Source organism: Oryctolagus cuniculus, chromosome 2 (assembly GCF_964237555.1).
Source record: "Oryctolagus cuniculus chromosome 2, mOryCun1.1, whole genome shotgun sequence".
Lineage (NCBI taxonomy): Eukaryota > Metazoa > Chordata > Mammalia > Lagomorpha > Leporidae > Oryctolagus > Oryctolagus cuniculus.
Genome location: NC_091433.1, coordinates 152,476,729 through 152,496,893, shown reverse-complemented (window position 1 = coordinate 152,496,893; position 20,165 = coordinate 152,476,729). Strand labels below are relative to the sequence as shown.

The following is a 20,165-nucleotide window of genomic DNA, read 5'->3' as shown; positions in this document are numbered from 1 at the left end:
GACGAATTGAATAAACGCCAGCAATTATTAGGAAGCAGTTTTAACTGAAACTACAAAACCATTTCAGAAGCAACGATTTTTCAAATGGTAAATTTTTCTCCAATTAATTTTTTCCTCAAACGTTTATTGAAATTTCTATACTGTAATTTCTGAATCTGAAGACAGCAATAAACTTTATACATATAAAATTTAAAACAACTTTTTCATAAGTATTTTAACTTCTAAACACCTTGTAACATGGAATTGCAGGCTGGCAGCTGCAGCCTCAGGCACACAATGGAAGAAGGAAGGGGATACTTCCAGAGGCCCGGTGATTATCATAGACTTGGCTATGCTTGAAGTTTTCACTTGGAAGTTTATCTTCTGATACTTGACCCATTTCTGGAGAGGTTGTTTCTATGTACATTAACTTTTCAGTTTATTTCCTTTTCTAACCATATAAAGTTGATGCTATCTTAAAAAATGCCTTAGACCAGCTCTCTGCTGTGGCCACGGAGTGCAGTGGAGGATGGCCCATGTCCTTGGGCCCTGCACCCCATGGGAGACCAGGAGAAGTACCTGGCTCCTGCCATCAGCAGCGCGGTGCGCTGGCCGCGGCGGCCATTGGAGGGTGAACCAACGGCAAAGGAAGACCTTTCTCTCTGTCTCTCTCTCACTGTCCACTCTGCCTGTCAAAAAAAAAAAAAAAAAAAAATGCCTTAGAGTACCTTAGAAAAGTATGAAGCAGAACCTAAGAAAGTTAAGCAAATGCCAACCTTATGTCCCAGCCTTTTCACTTTCAGCACACATGCAACATGAATTAAAAATCCACAACTCATTTAAGAACGCTCATAGTCATAATGGTCCATTACCAGAAACAAGCCAATTGTCCATCTACAGCAGAAAAAAACCAAACTGAAGTACACCCATGCAACAGAGAACTCCGAAATTTAAAAATAACAATGGAATGATACAACACAAAGTGACACATAACCTGGGAGTCATGTCCTACAGTGAGAGAAAAGTCCTTGCTTTGACCTAGATGATAATTACATAGGGATATAAATGAGTTAAAAAATTTCCATCTATTTATACATGTAACATTTGTACATTTTATTGTATTTAAATTATATCTCATTTTTTCAAAAGGTAAAAACAACAAAAAGAAATAATCATCATCACTCCTCTTACTATTACAGGTCATATATGTCACCTATTTTTTCTTTACTAGCTTGTTAAACATAACCTTTATATACTTAGAAAATTAGCTTTATATTTTCACACATATTTTCTGTATTAGTGTTTTCTCCTGACCCTTTTTGGTAAAATTTTTATGGCTGAGACATTTAAAAATTTCATGGCATAAAACATTCATGACTTATGAGTTTTAGATTATAAATTTTAAAACTCCCTAATCTGAGATTTAAAAAAAAAAATCTTAGAGTAGGGTGAGATAAACGTGTGCTGCATTTTTCCTCCTAGGATCTTTGCTTGTTGAAGTGAAGTAATATGAGATTTGCCTAACAAAAGAACATCTTGAAAGGGAGGATACATTTAGATGCATTTATCTCCTTTACCTTTACCCAATTTACATTCAACAATTACACCTAGAAGACTTAAGATGCTGATATTATATCATACCTTTATCTGAATTAAGGTCGAAATTATATTTATATGGAATTCTAGTCCTTTTTATAAAACTCTAGCAAGAAATCAGCTGCTAAACCAAGTCACAAAACAAGTTTGGCAGGTTACAAGGCAGTTTTGTAGGGCAGTGATCTTCCTAGATTCAAGAAAGAAATTCCTTTAAACCCAATGTCCAATTACAGCTGAACCAAAATTTCATGCATGAAGTTTGTTATTTACCAAAGACATCTCATTTGATACTAGCCTCCTGTGCAGGCCAGCTCTCCTTCCAGGCCAGCTAGGTAATATAAGTCAACAGGGTGTCTTCCCTAAGGATGTTCACACTTCCCTTATGACATCCCTTCCAGTACTCAAGGTGAACAGATAGATAGGTCTGGGCCACATACCTGGCCAGGCCTTAATTCCCACCTGATTATTATCAAGCCCCTTCTGTCAACTTATTCCAAAGTCCCTACAGGAGCTAATGACTGCTACATCCCATGCCATCATGCAGAAACAACACAAAACAGCTTCAATCAACCTAATCCCAAGTCTACACCCTGTTATCTGCAGGAAGTAACCAGTAGGACACCAGTACCCCATCTCTATCTATACTCAGAGTCAGGATTGATGGAACAAGGACATACACCTCAGCCTTTTTAGGTTCTTGTTACCCTTACTATCTTTCAAGAGACCAATTCAGTCTCACACACTATTGTCCGCCACTACACCCTCCAGGCTTGGAAGCTGGTGGGCCAAATTTAAAAACCTATACAGAGAAGCTCACCTCTGCCTACTGCCCCACCTAACATATAAAAAGGCCCCGCCTGCTGGAGTCTGGGCCCTCTGCCACCTTTTGGTCTGTGTGCATGCTGGCAGTTGGTTGACCTCTGTGCGTTTATTTTTTCTAAATAAATTAACTCTGTGGAAAAAAGGGGGAGAGGGAATAGAGCCTGACTGAAAATAGTAATTATAAACTTGGGTAACCAGTATAAAGTAAGAGGCCATGTAAAAAGTTACCTGGCAGAGGAGGGATCAGTTTGGTAACAGCTGTCAAAATCCTATATATACAGCTTCTAATTTATAAATTCTACATGTTTTGCAGAACACATATATTTATATTTAATTATCATGTATAATAGCAGACTTTGTAATTTTTTAAGTGCAAATAACATAAAAATCAAAAGGATTGGTCAAATTCAGTGTGGTCTGGATGGAGTACCACAGAGTCTCTACAAAGTTATAGCTTAGAAGGACAGTAATGCCAAAGAAAGAGGTTAGCTAAATATTTTTCATTTCAAAAAAGTTCTAAGATAGTCTATACAGTAGTATCTTAAAAAGGTATAAGTATATAAAGACAAGGTACTAAAAGGAACATATCAAAATTTTAACAGCGGTTGTCTTTGGATATAATGATTATAGGCAAACTTTTTTTTTCTAAAACTTTTCTGTTTTTCAAATCTTCTATAGTTATAATGATAATCAATAATGAATGTTACTGAACATTTTAGGAGCTCTAAATGTCTTTAGAAATTATACAAAGAACTTAAAAACACAGAAAGGTTCTCTTTTTCCTTATTTCATCAACAATGATGGACTGTTAAAACAGGGCCATGCCCTTTTGTACTAATCTCACATACCCAAGGATTTTCACATTAGAAAATCCATCCACCTAATACCTATTCCCCACTTTGCCAACACTGCCACAATTTTCTCTACATTTCAAATATCTCCATAGTAACATAAATTAAACAAGCAAACATTTTAAATTGTCAGCTTAATGGTGCACACAAGAGTTATGGTCATTCTCAGCTCTAGAAAATGTTACTGAATAAAGTAGCTAAAACATGAAAGATCAACTATAATCACACAACTTGTTTGGTTTCTCAGAGCTTGTTTATTGTCATGGGGTTACTTGATTTACAATTCTCCCAAGATGCCTTGGATATGGTTAGATCACAGTGAGTTTTGGTGATGCATGAATAAAGCTGTGAGAAAAGCAGTACAGACCCAGGGAAGAAACTGAGCTGGGCAGTGCTCCTCCTGGACCTGAGCATTCACTTGTCAGGTTAGAGGTGGGACTGGTTAATTGTTGAAATCCCTATTGGTGCTCCAAGCTTTGATTTTACAGATTTATCTGTCTGCCACAAAGCCAAAAATAATGCATAATTGTAGCTGAATAATAATGCCTCTTTAAAAAAAGATACAATTTATGAATCATACCAAGAAAGAAGTAGTTCATAAAATATTTAACATCTAAAAAAATTTAAGAGACAGAATCCAAAACATTATAAATAGAAAAGTTAAGTGTATTATATATAGTAAAATAACACCTGCATCAAAGCTTTCTTGGTCAAAGCAAAAAGTATCCACCATTAAGGGTTTATTTTTCTTTTTGTTAAAGAAACAAAACCTTAGTTTGTATTACAGTCTATAATAATCCTTTCCAAGGGTATTGAAAATAGTGGACAAAAGAATCTGAAATGAAGGACAAAGGGAGACTACAAGATTTTTAAATCGCATGTGTATGGGCATATAACCCTCAACATTGTAAGTACAGCAAAAACAAAGAGGTAGCTGAACTTAACTGACATTCTGTTGCTCAAAACAATGGCTATGACCCTTTAAAGAGGAACTTCATGTAATCTACTCTCTATATGAATACATTCTGTATGGAACAGCCTTTCCTAAGAGAAAGGCAAAAGCTCTAACAATTTCTCTGTATCCTTGTTAGGAGTTTATCAACAGCAATTGATCACTAACATGAAGGTATCAGGCATGAAGTACTTTCTCACATCACTCTCCCTGAATCCAGGTTAACTCTCCTGCATCCTCTGGATGTTAAAAAAAAAAATCACTGCTCACAAATGTTTACTGGACAATGTGTTGGGGGCTTACAAAGAGTAAAGTCATCCGTTAAAGGTAGTAGTTGATAATGGCATAGCCCTTTTCTTCAGAGTTGTGCAAGAACCCTCTATATTATACTCTCATAAACTATTACAAATGCAGATTGAGCCCTACATCAGATTTACTAAATAAAGTCTTTAAGGGTGCCACCCAGGCAACTGCAATATCAATCAGTATGCTCCCTGGGTAATTCTGATACAGTTTAAATTTTAGGATTCATCAGCACATAGCATTAAAATATTATTATTTCCCAAATCCTTCGGTTATTCTATTATTACCATGTTTTTATTATTCATAAGTATAATTTATATAGCATATTAGAAACATCATCTAATTTACTGCTTATATAACATACTTCAATGAGGATGGGGATTGCCAATTTAATCACATTTGGAGAGGTCATCCAACCAGTAACTGGTGTGCCAGTTCTGATTTTCATGCTCTTTTCAACTTACAACAAATTTTAATAAAAGCTACCAAGACCAAAGGGAATGAATCTCTAGTGGTGGACGCAGGCAATGGGAGAAGGACATAGGCATGCAGGGTATTCACATAGCTCAAAAACCATGTCCTGCTGACTAGCTAGCTCTGTTAGTTGTAACTAACAGAATGAACTTACCAGTATTGCTGCTTCTACTTAAGCAGAGGAGGCTTTCCGAGAATTTGTCTATAAACTTTAAGTTTTCTGAATATTTATTGTTGGGCAGTATGATACAACAAAAACCATACTAGCCGTCCTCCAGGCACATAATACAGGGAAATCACAGTGCTGTTTGGAAACTGTAGGGAGTGTGCTTACAAACACACGCAGGCTTTTGGATGTATCTCGGCATAATCTCTAAGCTCACTGAGGACACCTGGAAGTGTTCACCTCCACCTGGCTGCAGAGATTCACGCTGCCAGAGGAATGCTGACCATCCTGCTGGCTAGCTTCTCCTTCCCTCTATACTAGGCAAACGACATTTCCAAAGTGAGACTGTCTTAGTACATCTTTTTGTTATCCTTTGAAGATTCAAATCTTCCTCTAGTAAGTTTTTTATGGAACCTCAATTCTGAGTGTTCTTTAATAATTCCTCACGGGACTGCTGCTGTGGCGTAGGGGGTAAAGCTGCCGCCTGCAGTGCTGGCATCCCATATGGGCGCCAGTTCAAGTCCTGGTGGCTCCACTTCCAATCCAGCTCTCAACTATGGCCTGGGAAAGCAGTGGAAGATGGCTCAAGTCCTTGGGCCCCTCCACCAATGTGTGAGACCTGGGAGAAGTTCCTGGCTCTTGGCTTTGGATCGGCACAGCTCCAGCCATTGTGGCCAATTGGGGAATGAACCAGCAGATGGAAGACCTCTCTCTGTCTCTCCACTCTCTGTGTAACTCTGAATTTCAAATAAATAAGTCAATATTTAAAAAAAATTCCTCGCAATTAGATGTAATTGTTTATCTCAAAACACTACAGCATTAGCTAAATAAAGGTAGATTAAACCTGAGTTTTCCCAGGTTATATGTACATTTTTTCAATAATGTTCAAACGCTAGTTATTTCATTCAAATCCAAAGCCTCACTATTTTCTTTTTTTTTTTTTTCTTTTTTGACAGGCAGAGTGGACAGAGAGAGAGAGAGACAGGGAGAAAGGTCTTCCTTTTGCCGTTGGTTCACCCTCCAATGGCCGCCACGGCTGGCGCGCTGCAGCCAGCGCACTGCGCGATCCGAAGGCAGAAGCCAGGTGCTTCTCCTGGTCTCCCATGGGGTGCAGGGCCCAAGCACTTGGGCCATCCTCCACTGCACTCCCGGGCCACAGCAGAGAGCTGGCCTGGAAGAGGGGCAACCGGGAAAGAATCCAGCGCCCCAACCGGGACTAGAACCCAGTGTGCCAGCGCCGCTAGGTGGAGGGTTAGCCTATTGAGCCGCAGCGCCGGCCTATCCTCACTATTTTCTAAAAGACAAACCTTAATAAGCAACAAAAACATTAAACCATCACACTAACAAAAAAGTACTAAAGTCAATCAATAATTCTTACCATCTCTTTAAACAATACCTGCTTTTATTTTATCATAAGGGGCCATCGAGCTCTTTCATGTTCCTCTAGAGCCTACAATTCCACAGAGACCGGGTCATTTCTGTGTTTCTGTCCCAGAGTCCCTGCAGACTCTCTAGATCTATGCATCATGCATCTGCTTGATGTTTTAAGGATAATTCACAAACAGCCTGCACTCAACTACGTGGAAGAGAGAAGTCACCCTGGACTCTCAACATTCTGATTTCAAGTCCCAGCTCTGCTGCTTATAAATAGTGCTAATTCAGGGCACCTGTAAAAGGGGGCGAGACCCTGACTTGCCTAATTTATAGGGTTCTTATTGCTATCGCATGAGAGAAAGCACGAGCAACCACTTGTGTTGGTGATGATGGTGGAGGATGGCAAAGGCATGGCTTTCACCTCTCCCAGGACTGCTACAAGATGCTGCAAGGCCTCCCTGAGGTATCTGGGCAAAAAGGACAGACAGGTCCCACGTCTAAGCAGAAAAACCCACATTCAGAGTCATTGTTTCAGTGGTCATGCCCAATTGTCTGTTTTCACTAGTTAAAACACAAGAAACTACCTTGTAAACCTCAAGAGCTCTGCAATCTGAAAAATGGAAATGTAACAGTAACAAACATCTCACCAACAGGACATCTGTCCATATCCTATAAAAATCGGTATTGAAGAAAGATGTGCACCCATCCAGCCTGTGTGACAGTAGAGAGGGGCCTTTAGTGTGTAGAAGAGCAGGGTGAAGTCGAAAGAGATGCTCTCACCTCTCCAAGGGCTGCTCCAGCGCACTGCAAGGCATCCCTGAAGTGTCTGCAAGAACACGAGGCAGGCAGCTTCCCTTTGAAACCCCAAGCCAGCAGAATGGATTTGCCAGCCTCTTTCAGCCCTGGGTCCTTTGGCAGGGAGTAAGACAGCGCCCTGCCTGGAGCAGCAGGCACTCGTTAACTACTCCTTGATTGATTTGTCTCTGCATTCTTGGCACAAGCTGGATCAGTGATTTGCCAGCAGAGAGTGTGTAAACACCCACATTTTGGTAATAACCTAAATATCTGCATATTGTGAATGAGAAGGCTGAATGAAGAAAATTATGTAAAAACAGAGCTCTCTGCACGTCTAGCTTTTACCATTCTCTTGCGGAGGGTTATCAAGGCATTTGCAAGGGAGGGATGGAGCACTGCGTGTGTGTGTGTGTGTGTGTGTGTGTGTCCATCAATATGCTCCTCTCCGGCAGCTCCCACACAATGTCTGGAAAGGAGAGCATTCTATATGGACTTTCCCTAAGGCCAGGAAATAAATTTTGGATGGATCCCTTGTCTAAGCAGCATACACATGCTCCGGGTCATTCATTCAATTGTCAGACCCAATTGTCTGGGATAACTACAGTAAGTTGAACTTGCTATCATTGCATTGTTTTAAAAAAGCACAACTGAAGGTGATGCTTCTTGTTCTTGCTATTTTCTCGTATAAAATGTCTTCCTCTCCACTCACCACATATTTGTTTTTCCAAGTTTTTCCAAAGGCTCAGGTCCTCATGATACTCTGACTCCCTTGCTAGAAACTTTCTCTGATTTCTAAACACAATGCACTAGCAAAGGTTGTCAGGGCAATTTTTTCTTTTCTCTTTTTAGGTCAAATTCTTTTGGGGCACCTGTTTCTTAAATATCAAGCATTCTATCTGATGAGTTCAGATTCTTCAGAACACTATGGAAAGTATGAATTGTGACATGGAGCCATGCAATGCTTTCTCCACTCTTCAACATTGTTCGTTATCTAGAAAATCATCTTCATTTTAAGATATTCAGGGAGAAAATCAAGTCACCTCACTTCGTAGATTAACTTTATTACTGACACATTCCACAGTAAGTAAGTGGGGGGAGAGGATAATGAAGATAAAACTTTAATCATATCAGCATCTTGTCTTAATATATCCAACTTTGACTGAATTAATCTGATCCTAAGGACTCCTGACTATTGATTCTACCTCAAAGATTTTCTTTACACAAAGGGGAGTAGAAATGATGGGTCATTCTATGAAGGAACGCTATCCCAAGGTATACAACAGCCTAATTGATCACACAGCTGAAATAAATTTGCCTCCAAGTAGCACTGAATTTTACACAAAAAAGCTTATTTTTGGAAAGAGAAGAAAAAAATTCAAACATGGATATTAAGTTCCTCTTACAATGTTCATTTACTTTAAGAAATTGACAACTATGTTTTAAAAATAGGTGATTAGGGGCCAACATTTAGCATTATGGGTTAAGCCACTGCCTGCAGTATCAACATCCCATATGGGTACTGGTCTGAGTCCTGGCTGCCCCACTCAGTCCAGCTCCCTGCTTTGCACTTGGGAGACACAGGAAGCTGACGCAAGTGATTGAGCCTCTGCACTCAAGTGGGAGACCCAGAAGCTTTTGGCCCCTGGCTTTGGGCTGACCCAGCCCTGGCTATTTTGGCAAGCTGGGGAGTGAAACAGTGGATGGAAAAACTCTCTCTATCTCTTTCTCTCTGGAATTCTGCCTTCCAAATAAATAAAATAAATGTCTTTTTTTTAGTGGGTAATTAAATTGCAGTTGCTGGGCATTTTTTTTTTTTTTTTGACAGGCAGAGTGGACAGTGAGAGAGAGAGACAGAGAGAAAGGTCTTCCTTTGCCGTTGGTTCACCCTCCAATGGCCGCCGCGGCCAGCGCGCTGCGGCCGGCGCACCGCGCTGATCCGATGGCAGGAGCCAGGAGCCAGGTGCTTTTCCTGGTCTCCCATGGGGTGCAGGGCCCAAGCACCTGGGCCATCCTCCACTGCACTCCCTGGCCACAGCAGAGAGCTGGCCTGGAAGAGGGGCAACCGGGACAGAATCCGGTGCCCCAACTGGGAGTAGAACCTGGTGTGCCGGCGCCACTAGGTGGAGGATTAGCCTAGTGAGCCGGGGCGCCGGCCGCTGGGCATTTTCATTGGATTGATATTCTGAAACACTTGCATTTTAAAAGGTTGATCTTAGCATTTGGTTATAGCAGAAGTATCAAAGTGCCACAGTAAAAGAAGTGACATTGGGGGTTCTAGGCCAGGATGCAGTGTTTTTCTTACTGAAGTATCTTTCTATTGTAATGCAGCCAGATAAAGATGGCTTTGTGTCTGCTGACATTTTCACAGGCTGATTGGTAGAGCTGGGAAGTGAAGGGCGTGGTTGGGTAGACTCATTTTCCTAAGTCTCTCTTCATCATCGCTGCCCTTAGCTCTCCCAATCTATTTTTAAGGAAGCTTAATCTAAAATATGAATTTTTTAAAAGAAAAAAATTTCCAAGATATAGCAATAGTTTAGACAGTTCAGCCATACTATTGGTTTCTTGGCTTAACTCCCACAAGAACCGAGGGCATACAAATTGTTGGTTTTCTACATAATGCCTTCTTGTTAATATCTGTATCATTCTTTTGTGGACAAATCAGATGCCGGGGAAAAAAATGTCAATTTCTACCTCTTGTGTTTACTACAGAAAGCTACCAAATTAATCTAGAATGAAAGGAATGCAATCTCTTTTAAAAGGCTCAGGATAGTTTACCTTATTAAAAAAAAAAACACACACTCAACCCTTCCTGTTGTTTTTCCTAAGCAAAGAAGACCCACTGTTGGAGAGAAGCTCTTCTATCACATGAGAAGCTGGAGCAATTTATCAGGATCTGTGCCTGTTGTTTACATAAAGTATCAAATCTTCACAACAATCCTATGGAGTAGATGTTATAGGCTCTATTTTACTCTGGAGAAAACCAAGGATCAGAGAGGTTTAGAAACTTGCCCAAGGTCAGTTAGTTAGTGGACATAGTGAGATCTCTAAAAGTAATCCGTTGTCCCACAAGGGGATTCGCAGAATTCCTGTGGTGTTATTTTAAGTGGAATGTCAGTAAATAAACTGCAATGAAAATCCTGCTGTTATATTGAAGACACAAAAGAATCTTTAAGAAAAGTGTACTTTGCCTTCCTCTCTGAATATTGTCCCAACGTATAGTCTAATTTTAAAACCCATTAGTAATGAGCGGTAGCAATGCTTAAATTCTTTATGAAGTCATACTTCATATATACTATTCATATATAATGAACACAATTTGATTTTTAAAACCTGCAAGGCTTCATAATTGAAAAACCATAATTAAAGTTAAGACACTAGAATTAGCTTATTATGTATCAGTTTTTTCTCTATATACTGCCTTTGGAGCTATAGAGCTTTATTTAACCATCACAGAAGAATTCCTTTCATCTTAGAACATAATCACGTAATCAGACTCATCACAGTTGTTTTCTTTTAATTGTAAATCATGTTTGTACTTGCAAATTAGTCTATTATCACAGCAGATTATCAATTTGGTGGGGAATATATTTGCCAACTAGAATAAAAGTAGTTAATAAACATTAAGAAACATATTAAAGCAATCACTCTTTTATGCCTGATGCGGTGGTGACTATCAAGATTAATAAATCAGTCAAAAGAAATCAAGTCCTGAGGAAGGGAGGCACAGAGAAGCCTCCTGATACCTAAAAACCAATTGGAAAATAGGGATAAGACAATAAACCTTCAGAGAAACGACTTGTTTGGAAAGCAGACAAAGTAAATCCAGATGGTCATCCTCAGTTGGTCGGTTATTGACCACTGGTGATAAAAGCAAAAGGAGCACACAAAATGCTCCATCAGTCAGGATAAATTAGTTTGTTGATAGCATAATGTAGAGGTTTAAGAGCACAGACTTCCAAATAAGTATGCTTGGGTTTAAATCTGAGCCACACAATTTCATCTTTGTGAACTTGACTATATCTGAACCCTGCTGTACCACCACATCCTTCTGTGTGAAACAGGAGATCAACAGTGCCCATCTCACAGAGTTGTTGCGAGGATTAAATGAATTTATATTTTGTTAAGAGTTTAGGACAGCACTCGGCCTACAGTAAGGACTAAGTTCTTTTGTTGAATAAACACATGATGTAACTGTATCTTTACTAGTATTTTTTAAATAGTCATAGTAATAAATAATAAATAAAAGGAACATTTTATTTAAGGTATAGAAACTTTAAGCATTTCATAAATACAACTTTAGGAACATAGTGATTCTTCCCCCACTTCTTCCTCCTCCCTCTCCTATTCCTATTATTTTTCACTAAGATCTATTAACTTTATACATATAAGCTTAACTCTATACTAAGTAAAAAGTTCAACAAATAGTATGAAAAAAAAAAACTGTTCCTCAACAATCAAGCCAATGGCTGCTCAACTTTACTACTGTTTTTACATGGCACTACTTCTTTCTCTGCACAGCCTTCATACAAGGCACAAGGAAGATAATGAGGAATCTTTAGGGTACTATGAAGTAAGAGTGCAATAAGCTTACTTTGTAAAGAGCGTTGACATTTCAATCTACTTTATTAAAAAGGAAAAGTTCTACATTTAAAAATGTAATTGCTGGGATGTTAAGTTTTGTTATTGGCAAATATCAACAGAGAGATATTTTAGTCATTACAAAAGAACTCTAACATCAATATCTTGTGTGTATCCTAAAACACAAGAAAACATAAGGCTTTTGTGTAAAGATGTTTATCAGAAATACACCATCAATATTCCACATGCTTTTTTTTGTCTATAAGCAGTATCAGAGATTCTATCTCACTTAGGACAAGTCCCAAGAAAAAGAATGAAGGAGGGGGAGGGGAGGGAGGAACCAACTACAATATTTGCATAGTTAACAACATGTCCAATTAACCACTTTGCTGACAGAGATTAATTTATTATTCATCTTATTCCAGCATATGTTAATGTCTTGACAGTAGACATGAAAAATGACTGATACAGCACATTGCAATTTTGAAAATGTTAAATGTGAACTTGAAGGAAATTTAACTACAGTGTTTAGGACAGTATCTCTTCTTCAAGTTTGGAAACATAATCTAAAAAATGATCAATTTTCAATGACTATATAGGCAAGAATAGTCCAGCAGGATAACAATGTGAGAAATCAATAAACAATATAAAGGAAGTAGATTATTAAACAATGTTCTGGTAACTAAATTGGAATTTTATATATGTCTTTGAGACAAAAATTTACAGATGTGTTTAAATTAGTCATGCTCCATCATTATTTTTCTAAAACAAACTGCAACACATTTGATCATTGAGAAGAATAGCTACATATGAAATGACTTAGACAGATAGACAAGAACTGTAGTCATTCAATTAACAAAGATAAAAATCACCTCAAAACTTCTGAGAGTGAAGTTTAGTAGAAAAGTTACACACCTCTTCAAAATGTGCTGCTGAATGTCCACATAGAAGTGCTAATCAGATAGTGTGCGTGTCATGATGGAGAGCACCTACAATGGCCGGAATGTATTTTTTACAGCAGTAACCACAGCGATGTGCTTTACACATCCACCCTTTAGATAATTGGGTCCTAATGTAAAATTAGAGATTTTAGACTCCTCAAATTATCTGTTTCAAGAAGCATTAAAAATATCACTTGCCTTTAGCAGCTTTCAATCCTGCAGTCATCTTGAAAAATATGGCATGATGACCAGATGGTCACTAATAGCCAAGACAGGCTGAACCACATCAATAATTACACGTACTAACATTAGTCCAACGGCAACCCAGATAATCAAAACAACCATGTAGAAGTAATATTCAAATCAGCAAGTATCACCCCTTTATATTTTGCACTCTTTTACTGTTTGCTTGAAAGTTTTGCCTCTTTCTAGTTGCTAGTTTTAACAGATATAATACTTTCAATAATTTTAGTTATTTGAGGAACAATATAACAAACATATACATAAGCATATGTTATCCCTTACCTTACTTAGATAATTCAGGTTATATTTTATAAGACATTTAAACTGGGGATCCCATAACCAAAAAGAGTTCCTTGTTTTGAACTTCAAAATGAAAATGACTAAAAGAACTCTAACAGCTTCATGTAAAACATAATATGTACATAAGCACTGTAGAGAAACTCCTTTCTACACTGCCCTAGTTCTGATTATCAAATCCCATAGATATTAAGTACACATACTCAATATAGTAGGTTCTTCTTAGCTGCCTGTACACAGGAATCATCTTTTACTCATAATGATATTCAGTGTAATTGTTATTACTTGATTAACATTCTTTTTTTTTAAATTTATTTGACAGGTAGAGTCATAGACAGTGAGAGAGAGAGAGAGAGAAAGGTCTTCCTTCCCCCAAATGGCCACCATGGATGGCGCTGCACCAATCCAAAGCCAGGAGCCAGGTGCCTCTTCCTGGTCTCCCATGTGGGTGCAGGGGCCCAAGCACTTGGGCCATCCTCCACTGCCCTCCCGGGCCGGCCACAGCAGAGAGCTGGACTGGAAGAGAAGCAACCGGGACTAGAACCAGCGCTCATATGGGATGCCAGCACCGCAGGCGGAGGATTAACCAAGTGAGCCATGGTGCTGGCCTTGATTGACATTCTTAATCACTGAATATGGTCCAGTGAGCTGAATTTGAAAATTGTCCTCCTTTATTAATATATCTTCACCTACTATGTATTTATCTCTGAATAAAACAATAAAATATTAGCTAGAATGTGTTCCACTGAAATTTATATGCAGATATAAATTTCACATCTACATCCACTTGAAATTGTCTTTTAAAAAAGATTTACTTATTTATTTATGCTTTTAAAAGACAGAGTGTGTAGAGGGAGAAGGTGAGATATCATCTGTTGATTTACCCCCCCAAGTGCCTGCTATAGCAGGAGCTAAGGCAGGCCAAAGCCAGGAGCAAGGAACTCCATCCTGCACTCCCACAGTGGTGGCAGAGGCCCAAGAGCATAGGCCATAATTTACTCCTTTCCCAAGTACACTAGCAGGAAGCTGGATCAAAAGCAGAGCAGCTGAGACTTGAACCAACAGACAGACACAGGATGCATGAGTCCCAAGAGGTGGCTTATTCTGCTGCACCAAAATGCCAAGCCACCCTGAAATTCTTTCAATGTTATGAATAAAGCAACTTTTTATTTTGGCTAATTTTATTCTTAATGAAGTATGCTTCTAATCACACTGTCGGGACAACAAAAGTCCTGAAGTTACTTAGTGATTAAGTGACCTTGGCAGAATCACCACCTCTCTAAATCTGTTTCCTTGTCAGAAAATGATGATCATAAGCCCTGCCAGGGTTGTGATGATGATTAAATGAGACACCTTCCATGAAAGCACTGTGGAAATATATACTTAAAAGATAACTGTTTTCACTCAATTCTGTCAATAGTTTGAGGGAATGCACTGTTATGTGATCAGCACTGAAAAATCTTGCATTTTGTGAGAGACTGAAATATTTTCGAATGCTAATACATGGTTTTGTGTGGAGAGATGTTTTATACCTAACACAGACCAGAAAGGGCTGGGCAAAAAGACTATGAGAAGCAAGCAGGTGCCTTTCTAAGAGACCTTCTATGGGACCTCAGTTGGGAGGCAAATATCAGGCAATATGGATATTGAGCCTGACCCCACACCACAGCCCCTGGAGGGGGCTAAGTAACCTACTCTTATATAAAGATGACAACTGGATGGCTTAAGGGACTTAAATTCAATCTTTGCAAAAATATCTCCAGTTTTAGTATGCTAATCCAGAAAAAGACAATAAGCGCAAAGATAAGTGCAAAGAACAATAAGTGCAAGATATTTTAAGAGATCTTTATGATTAAAGGAATCTTAGAACTGGATATGATCTTAGAGATCTGCTAATCCAATTTTTAAAAAGAGAGGGAAAGAAGACAAGCATACAGATGACAAAACCCCACAAACCATAAAGCTTAATATTGTTGAGATTGTTAACATAACAAAAAACTTATTTTTTTTTATTAATAAGAGGCATATACTGTAGAATAAATGAGTCACTGATGGCTAACTCTGGTGATGAGAAACAGCAGAGCATAGTTTTCTCTGCATGAACTAAGCTTGGTTCCTGTATTCTATTCTCAAAGACCAAGCCTCTAGAAACAGCTAGTCACCTTTAAAATCACCTTTGCTACACAGTGCTGAGGTCCAAGCAGAAGAACTAGTAGAGTCCCTCCCCACTATCGGAGCACAGCTCTCATGGAAGAATGCTTAAAACAAAGAGGGAGATGACTTGGAAGATGTGGGTTCTACTTCAACTCTGCTACTAATTTGCTGTGACTTTATGGGTCTAGTTCATATAAATTATGTACAGATTCATTGTCATTTCTGAAACATGAGAAAAATACACTCCTTAAACTTTATAGCTAAAAGAGAACTGATGATTAACAGGGTAATGGAATCCCAGAAGTCACCTGGTTAGTAACTGGCCGAGTCAGGACTAGAACTCAGCCTGTGCTTTCCACTACACATGGTTACTTTCTGGAGTTTCTTTTAGTTATTTAAAAAAAAATGATTTATTGGGAGGCTTTTAGCTTCTGGGTACTTTTCAAATTCCTGGTCTCATTTATTCTTCACTGAATTATAACTTCTTGTATGAGAAAATGTCATTGAAGAGAAGTAGCTTAGTAAATTTACACAATGCTAATAAGTAGGAATGGCCAAATTTTCACAGATATGTTTTTGAGAATTATCTTTACCAGGACAAGTTGCTTCAATTATTTATGCATTAGTGTGATTTTAAATCAATTAACCTTCCCCCCTTAAATACATTTGTAAAACAAGTCTTATCTGTATTTGGAAAATAAAAGCTGTATGTTTTGTTAGAAGAATTATATGCAGCAACTTGGTGGAAAGCAATTGTGCATGGAACACTTTCTTAGCATAAATATGAAAAGATCATAAAAAGTGACAGAGATAAAATTCTGTTTTGATGTTTTTATCAGATCACTTCACGTTGAGTCTGAGATGATTGCTACATGTGCATAAATTTTATGACTTTTGCATTTATGCTTGGAGACTATCTGTTTCTAAAGAGGAAAATTATTTATTTAAGGATTAACAATGGTTTGGGTCTTTATGACTAACTTGTAAATTTCTCAATGATGTGTCCTGGGTATCATGGCTCTTTATTCCTCACCATTACTGCCATTCTTCCCATTTTTCTCTGGCCTTCCATGGTATTCAGAACAGATACACAAAAACATTCCCAGAGTAATCATTTCTGATAAATTTACTGAATGAGGCACAATGTAAGAAATGAATACTTTAAAGTTTGGGCAACTTAAAATTTTCTAGAGTGCAGCATGACTTGGCATAAGCATGATTGATTCAAAGATTTTTCCCAAAATGTTAACTAGCCACGTTGTCCAAAGCAACATTTCAGTGATGCAAATTTTTGTCCAAGAAGTCAAAGAAAGATGTGTCAAGGAAGAATGGAATGTCTATTTCAGGAGAATATTCATAACCAAACACATTCTGGGTCACTCATGAATTAATTAGCAGAAGCACCAGTTTTTCATCTTGTGAAAAGTTTTGCTCACTCTCTTGGTTGCTAGACAAAAGAGCAAAGAGATCATCCCACCAAACATCAACCTCCTGCCTCCTAGAAAAACAACAGAGAAACAAAAACCTCCTAAACAGAATCAATGAGGAGATGCGTTGGAACACCAGTCAGGTGCATCCACCCTTTACACAGTACACACGGCTGTTACTACATGCTGGGGCAAACTCTGGGGCGTGTTCTTTGTAATGATTTCTTCTCCAAGAGATCAACCACTAAACCATGTGGAGGACCCTCTCTGTTCCAGTCTCAAAACCTCTGTGCTCAAGGAATTGCTCTGGGCTATGGGCCACAAAGCTTTGATTCGAATTCCTCTTTGACTCTGACCAAAAACTTGGATCTATGTTTTTCTGTCCATCTACACAGGTGGCATACCTCAATCTCCCTACAAGGAAAATTACATTAGAAGTCCCTCCAAAACTCACCACTCCTTTTTCAAGTTTGGTATTTGTAAATGAAAGTGCCTCAGAAAGGAAGATGTTATAAATTCAAGACATAATTATTGTCTTTATATAACAGCATTGGGCGACTTCAATTACAAACCACACTTTTAAAATCTGTTAACATTTCCTTCTGGGAAAGCCCTTTTGCCCTTTAATAGTATAAGTTAATCATGGCAATATAATTTCCAGAGCTCACAGTTGTTGGACAAAAAGGGTTGGCACTGGTGTGCTGAGTTCTGTGATGGCTTTCTCCTTCCTTTATCTCTTGAAATGACTGAGAGGCTCTGAGCTAATTTTCTAAAGTATGCAGAGGTACTTAGGAAAGCAGGGAGCTGAGATGGGAACCTGAGCATTGCACTGACATCATTCTGTGCTCTGCACATATGGCACAACAGGAAAGCAGTACTGGTGAGCACACAGGTCTATTCTGGACTCTTGTTGGCTTTAAGTGGCACTCTTAATTGCAAACAGGCTTGCTTTTCATTGCTTATGGTCACACAGTTTTCCATGTATTTAACTAGGGAAAAATAATATTTCTATGGGTATAGTTTCACCATTTTTGTTTCTAAGTACATGCAAAATAAAGCGGGGCCCTGCAGTGTTCTCAAAACCTGCTTCTCATATGCACTTAAAAAAAATCCTCCTCATAATCTCTGCAACTGGGTCAGCTCGCACAAAGACACTCGGGGTAGCCATAAGCGTTTCTGCACCCTGCAAACCTTGTAAGTGACACCTCATAATAGTGCAAATGAAGCATAGCATGATGAGAAAATGAAGAAGAATGGACCTGGATAGCCAACCTAGCAGCTTTCAAAACACAGAAGGAGACTAAATTTTATTCCCTAAAATACAGCATATACATTTTTTCTTTTACACATTCAAGCATTTACATGCAGTCCCTATTATGAGAAAAACATCTTATGATTCCCAGAAATTCTAATGGAACCAAAATGGCAAGTTCATTTGTGCATCTACACACATACATTTGCAATACACTCAAATTTTGAACTACACCTCATTTTCACCTTAATTTTCAACTAGGAATTTATCATATTGTCATTTATCTTTGTGCATTCCTTTCACCCTCATCTATTAGGCTCAAAAATTCTCTCCTAGTGAGCCCTTTGTCCCAATAATTAGCTAAATAATCAGGGAGCTTATTGACCCAACAAATTCAACATCACCTCTTTCTTATTAGGTTTCTTTTAAGCTGTCACCCTGCCTGCACACCTCTCAGCTCCTCTGCACTCCCTCCTCACCCTGATCTCTCTGTCCTCCACCGTCAGAGGCATATTTCTCATCTTAATGTTCCTTCATAATGCTCTATAGAGTTAATTCCCTTTTTTCAAAGGAGGAAATGGATGGACTTTGAAAAATTCACACCTGACTTTTGCTGGGGGCGGGGGGGGGGGAGGTGGGCGGTGGTTACTGACAGGTAAGTTTGCTGTACTGAATTAAGAAAGCAAAAAAAGAAGAAGAAGAAGAAAAAAGGGTGACAGCCTTTTGGAAAAGAGTGAGTGTGTATGGTGAGAGTTTTACAAACACACAAATATAACCACACAACAGAACATGCAAAGACAAAGTTCTCCGAACCTAAATGAGTAATACCAACCACTGCTATAACAGTCGTCTCCACTATCCTCTAGTCTTTTTTAACAATAGATGTGCTTGAGCTTCCCTTCACACAGACACAGACACACACACACACACACACACACACACACACTCACTATATTCTGGAAGGAAAGAAATGTCTGTAAAGACCAGCAGACGGCGCCTGACGGGGGTAAGAAGCAGCAGCGGGAGAGGGAAAGGGTGCTGATTCTGCGGCAGCGCCCCCTGATGCTCTCATCTCCCCGTATCCCCAGGCGTTCTCCCCATTCATCCGCCGAATCCCTCTGGAGAGGCACAGCCACGGAATGGGAGAACATGCACACCAAGATTATTAGCCAAGCTCTTCCCACTGGTACAATTAGGCGAGCCACTCCCCTGCAGACCCCTATCTGGCTCACCCCACCCACCCACCCACTTTGTGTCTGCCCCTCCTGTGCCCTGGCTCGCCTCCCTCCTACAGATCTCGCAGGATTCTGCACAAAGGCAGGGCAGGGGATGGAGACTGCAGCTAGGTAAAGGGAGCAGCAAGCTCCTAGAATACTGAGAGCGAGTGACCTGAGCTCCAGAAAGTGGGCACTTCATCTCCAGGACTACAGCTCGGAAATCTGGGTTTGGGGCATCATTCCCACCTCCATACTAGTTCCTCTTAACTGGGCAGAGTCTTGAGACCTTGAGACCGAACTAGGAGAGGGAGGGGAAGGAACCACTTCTTAGGACCTGTGTGAAGTATTTGTCTATTCCACTTCCAAGGATGTGTTACCAGGGAGACTTGGTGACTGTTCTCTTAGACTATGCTCCAGCTTCTCATTTCTAAGCAGAAGGGTGCTCCGGTCAGAACCCTGGCTCTGGGGGAGGGGCCACCCTGGTGGCACAGCAACTGCTGACAGGAGAGTACTTATATTGGGAGAAGGACCCTATAGGTGTGCAGAGTCTGAGAAGTGAAGTGACCTCATGAGAAGAAGATGGAAAACATATGCATGCCCTCGGGTGAAGAAAGACTGGGAGTGGAGAAGGACTCAGAAAAACAGTTTGATGCTTTACTGCATTTATCACATTGTTGGTGTTCTCTGAGGAGAAGAATCCTGCCAACCAAGGCTTTTCCCCACACTCCACTCTTTACAACGGAC

The 20,165-nt window shown here is 39.4% G+C and overlaps 1 protein-coding gene across 48 annotated transcripts in view; it reads right to left on the bottom strand.

The window, feature by feature from the left end:
- Window positions 1-20,165, bottom strand: part of NRXN1 (neurexin 1) — a 1,231,187-nt gene that overhangs the window by 453,628 nt on the left and 757,394 nt on the right. The gene's annotated exons all lie outside the window — the stretch shown is intronic.